The 6,129-nt window shown below is 32.6% G+C and overlaps 1 long non-coding RNA gene across 1 annotated transcript; it reads right to left on the reverse strand.

Annotated features, from left to right (window-relative positions):
- Positions 1-708: 708 nt before the first annotated feature.
- On the reverse strand, positions 709-5,911 carry LOC149782536 (uncharacterized). The gene is made up of 3 exons (XR_016414380.1): positions 4,920-5,911; positions 4,172-4,285; positions 709-3,150 (listed from the first exon to the last, which is right to left on the reverse strand). It is a non-coding gene; the product is annotated as an uncharacterized LOC149782536 (long non-coding RNA).
- Between the last annotated feature and the right edge of the window lie 218 nt (positions 5,912-6,129).

Genomic DNA, 6,129 nt, shown 5'->3' on the forward strand with positions numbered 1-6,129 from the left:
AACGATTAACAAATACGGAGCGTAATCTGAACAACTAACAACGAACTCAAGAATCCGAGGTCGTCAAAATGCCATTTCAAGGACACTTTTACTGTATCGACACCTAACTTTAGAATTCCTTAACCACACGAGGATGTGCAATTCAATACCCGTTGTTTCGTTTAAAACCCCATTAAATAATTATTTTTTCTTGACCATCTGAAATAATATATTAAAGCCTCCTAATACAAACCTTTATCTTTGTATCCAGAAATAATATGTGCATTTTTATTATATGCATGCATATATGACTTCTGACATGACGAAATGTGTAAACCTGTGTATAGTATACTGATTATATATTTACCTGTTGAACACTATAGTTGCATGATTTCAGTCCAGTTGAAATGTGTGTATACGCGTGCGAGCATACGTAGGAATGTATCAGTGACTTTAATAACATAACCTTTTACAAAAACTGATAAACCACATGGCAGATTGATCTTGTATGACTACATGTGGTATCCGAGTTAAATAATAATAATAGTAATAATAATAACAAATGATGATGATGATAATGACAATAATAATAATAATAATAACAATAATAATAATAATAACCATTATTATTATTATCGTTATTATTATTATTATTATTATTATTATTATTATTATTATTATTATTATTATCATAAATAATAATCAAAACCGTGAAAAATTATTTCATATAAAAATAATTTTTATTTGCATCAAGCAAGATAAGAAATTGTGCATAAACATTGCACAAAATAATCTTCAAAAATCTTCACATACAGGAATGAGAAAGTAAAATAATGTACAAACTATATGACTAGTAAAACTGGACAAAACTTGGAATCAGTTTTGTTTATTGTCTCTATCATACATTGTTACAATCAGATAATAAATAAATAAATAAATAAATAAATAAATAAATAAATAAATAAATAAATAAACAAACATAATTACAAGCTATTGTAACCCAGTTTTATATTGCACAAACCCTTACAAAAAAATATGCCGTGAGAAGATATGCCAATCCAAATGCTCGTGTATCTAGTGAATAACATAAATGGCTAGTTCATAAGACAGGTACCGTATTTACTCGCAAATGACATAGGCTTTGATCTGCCAGTGGATTATGTGACGGTAGATGTTTGTATATGTATAAGGAAATTTGTTCGTTTCTTCTGATCACTTCAAACTCCATAGATTCAAAACGGACGTTTTATTAAGCGACAGCAGATATGGTTCTACACAGTTTGCAGTTGGATAAGCTTTATAACTGAGTATATACGGTAGTTGAAATTAATAGTTGAATGAGTATTTAATAATTTATAAATTTTGCTCGGTAAAATTCGTATAATACTCTAATGAAATACTTTGAAATATGTGTATATGTCATTCATTATATTAGGGTACACATTTTGAGCTCACGTCGGAATTCGGAAATAGAAAAGAGTCCGCATTATGCAGTCCGTCAGGTCCTAACTCGCTAATGGTTTTCAACAGATGTCACATACTTGTATCGACTTGATTAATTTTTGTGTACAGTGTAGCTGTTGTGAACATTACAACAATTTAAATAAATAGTTTCTTGTTCATTATTCAACAAGAGACAGTCCACAGCGCTACGATTCACCGAGGTAACGAGTAATGCCATATCTCATATAATTAAGTAATGACCAAGTCAGATCACGATGAGCAAAAAATACTGTTTCTATTTACACTATTTTTTTTCTATGCATTCAGCGTTGTCAGAATCGGACAGTACTTCTCCATGTTGCATTGTATCACATAACACAACACGTGCACAACATGCTACCAAGTTCGCGCTGCTATGCGCATGTGAATTATTGTGTTTTTGTTTCTTTTCCTTTGACTTTTTTGCATACAGTTGTCTCTTCCAGTTGAGTTAAGTATTTTTTCTTTGATTATTTAAAAAATAATGAACTGAAAAGATGCATTTATTTCAATCGATAAATATCTGAATTCGGTGTTGCAATTTAAATAATCAGTCCAGCGTCAGTTGAAACATTACATTATAAAATGCTATTATTGACGAAACGTGCAGACCTTAAAATGGGGTATATATTGTGAAAAAGTACCTCTTTTTCTCCGTGCGTTTCATTGGAAGAAAATATGGGTCATGTTTGAATCAGTCCAAAATTAAAAACCGGGTACATAATAAATGCCTTCGAAGAACAAAGTGTGAAAATTATAAACCCTTTTGTTACTAATGATTCCGGCTTCCTAATGTCGTACAAGTTTCGCTCAGTAAAAGCTCGGTTGTAGTTTTCCATTAAAATGTAGTTACCTAAATTTCTTTCTTTCATTTTAACTTATATAAACTTCGGTTTATTGAACGTGCTACACTCAATCAACAGAAATAGGATCTACTGATTTCCCAACGGTGATATCAGATCCGCCACAAAACAACTTAACCCGCTCGTGTGTTCATACTGCTAAATTACGCTATGAGAACAATGATACAATTACGGACTTTCGTTTTGCTCAACAGATTTTTTTAATTAAGCTGTGTAATGTAGATATTGGCTGAAGCTTTCTGAATCGGCCAATATAACTTGTGACAGGCTAATAAATAAATAAATAAATAAATAAATATATATATATATATATATATATATATATATATATATATATATATATATATATATATATATATATATATATATATAAACTCAACAGAAGCCCATAACTGTCTATTATTCCAACAACGAACAAGCTACATGCTAATGTAGCAGAAAATTGTACTAAAATTCACTTTTACTGTTTATACACAATAATGTTAGAGCGAGTATATATTGAATGGTCTACATATAATCGTGTTGACATGTTTTAAACTAAACTAAATGATCAGAATGTTGTCCATGTGGGGTGTCTCGGGTATACTTCTCATCAGGTTCGTTAATTATCGCCAGTATTAAGGAGTACTCTTCTCCTGATTGATCTATATCTTTAAGAAATCTCTGTTTCTTTGAAGATCCGTTCTGAAGAAAGACATCTCATAAACTGGCAAGGTCTCACTTCTTTGTTCTGTATCACGTTTTAGCACTCTCTTTGTTTAGTTCTGGTTCAGTTGTTCTTTTTGGCTTATCGTTTTGTTGGTACATTCCCATCTCAGGTAGTTTTCTGTAAAAAGATAAAAGCAAAATCAATATTTAGGGAAATTAAAACTAAGTGCAAAATGGTTTTTGTATTATTTTGAAGATTTACGACTTAATAAAAACGTATACAATTTTGATTTAAAAAAACTCCAACTTGAATGGTATCTTATTTATTTCAGGAAGGCTATTTCTTTACCAGCACACACACACAGATATATATATATATATATATATATATATATATATATATATATATATATATATATATATATATATATATATATATATATATATATATATATATATATATATATATATATATATATATATATATATATATATATATATATATATATATTTATATATGTCTGCGTGCGTGAGTCTGTTTGTGTGTAATTGTTACGGTTATTTGGTTTCACAATCGCGCTTAAATAGTTCAATAGTTTGAAAATTCGAAACTTCGAAACAGTATGTTTTTCAGATTATACTAATCTTAAATTTGCAAATTATATGACCTCCATACCAGTGGCGTCACTGGGGGGGGGGACCGCACCGAGTGACACCATCAGAGGGGATGACACCAAAATGACATTACTAAGGCTTATGTATGATCTGTTACGGAAGGAGGTCCATGGGGATGACAACATGAGGTACCGCACTAGGTGACACCAACCCTAGCGACGCCACTGATCTATACTATTTTTGTCAATAAATTTACATTCATTTCCTAAAGAGAACAACATCGCAAAATTTTGTATTTCTAATACAAAATGCTCACCTAGCACGCATAACTCAGATCAATTTCATGCCAATTTATATTTCTTTGTTAGAAATAGGGCTTTAAATATAGTAGTCTGTAAAACTAGAAATGTGTCGTTACTGAAGTCATGAAACAAATCTCTATCGTCGCAAACTACCGGATTTTTGCTGAAAAATGGTCTCAAACAGTGTCATGTTCAATCGCAAAGTATCGTCTCACATATGTATTTACTTTACATCCGTTAATCTGTCAAATAAACTATGAGTACATAACAGTTCACACTTACAATCAGAATATTACTATCCTCCATGATGTGTGTATGTTCTAGTTGAGAGATTATCTCTCATGTCAGTTTCGTTGAAGTTCCGCCACAGACACCCCCGCACGATTCTCCGTTTATCTGTTAGAATCGATAATAATACAAAATATTATACACTGAATATGCAAAGAAAGTCCTAGAAATAAGTTTGGTTATCGACAGAAAGTAGCAATGATGACGACGGCAAAGTTGGAAACAATAAATAATGTAACAATTTGTGAATTTCATCAAAGTGTACCACATTTATGTCCTTCATAATTCTCAGGCCCGGCCCTACGGCAAGGTGAACGAGGCAACCGCCTTCGGCCCCTTGCTTTCAGACAATGCAATTTTTTGCTTGGGGATCCGCTCTCATCGCTTGCTGTTCCCCGCACATCCTAGGGCCAGGCCTGATTATTCTGACACGTGTTTGCTATATCTTTATTGACAGCTAGGTAAGAAACTAAACTGCATTATATTTCAAGAAAATGATGGATAATAAAAAATGTATCGGCACTGAAGTGACGTTCGGAGGAGATAGGATTTATAGAAGAAGAGTTATATTTAATTTTTTTTTGTGAAAACTAATCAACTGAGATTTCATTAGAAAGAAAATCTACTAAATTGGTGAAAAATGCCCCGCAAGCTAATTAAGATATAAAGAAGCAGCATTTACTTTGATTTTCTTTTGACCATTTATTATACGTAGAATATTAACATACTTATCATGTCTTACCTAGGATGCATACTTCAATCCATCACCTTCCCTGCAACATTTTTATGACGATATTTTCCACAGTATCTTTTATAGTGACCAGACGTTTTAGCCTTCTTATCCGTGTGAACTGACATCTCGGACCAGCATACTCGCCGGGACAAATACACCGACAGTAACCAAATATAGAATCTGGAATTAACAGCCGTCCTCCATTTAGGCATCGTGCATTTCTGTCACATAACAACGTGTTAGGCATTGAAAGTACAGATTCGCTGCATAACATCGCAACTAACAAAACTGTCAACATCATTTTATTATTAAAATGAACGTTCTTCATGTCTTTTATATTCATGAGCCAATTTAGATCTATTCTCACAACTTGCTATACGCATGAACCCTTGAAAGAGTCAATAGATGAATTTTCACAATGCGTCTTCCAATAATGGCGATAGGCGCTTCTGCTGCGATGTCTATAGTACAGTGACAGTGTACAATGTCTTCTGCCTGATTGTAACTTTCATTCAGCTATGCTATTCGTCTCCTATTTGTGCTGTATGTGGGACGAAGCCTACGTTTTATATATGAGCCACTCTGATCAAAATTAGATACTGTAAACTGGGTGTGGCCTATCACGTAAGATAATTGACAGGTTTGGTACACGCGCTCCATCCTACCTGACGTAAAATGACTGCCTTACGACGGTTCTTTATTATTTAATCCTGATTGGACCGTTGAAAATAATAGCTTATTGATTAAGTCGCGAATCGTACGGTAAACCAATGCAAGAACTGCTTAAGCTTTCCCACACTTATGGATATACGCGATATATCAAATCTAGATGTTGCCTTACCTTATGTAAAATGAAAGAAAAAAAAAAAACAACAAAAAACTATCGATTGATAGCTGACATGAATATCGTGTTAGACATTTCGTAACTTTCGTAACTATATGTTTGTCTGAACGATCTATGATACATCTATTGAACCCGACACATTTAACTCATAACGTACATAATACTCCTTCACAACATCACTTAATATACACCAGTGCGAAGCCGATATTATCCATTTCAAGAGCTGATTAACTCGGTATTCGTACATTTCACTCCCATATCTTCAGTGGCAAATGCTACTTTGGACCACGCTGGGCTTAACTATAAAATATGAGGCTTCTTCAGGTTATATGGAAATTAATTTTATTTAATAGTTTGATGTTGTACTATCGGGAA

The sequence above is a fragment of the Sinohyriopsis cumingii genome, chromosome 15, assembly GCF_028554795.1.
Source record: "Sinohyriopsis cumingii isolate HCF-2022 chromosome 15, ASM2855479v2, whole genome shotgun sequence".
In the NCBI taxonomy this organism is placed as follows: Eukaryota; Metazoa; Mollusca; class Bivalvia; order Unionida; family Unionidae; genus Sinohyriopsis; species Sinohyriopsis cumingii.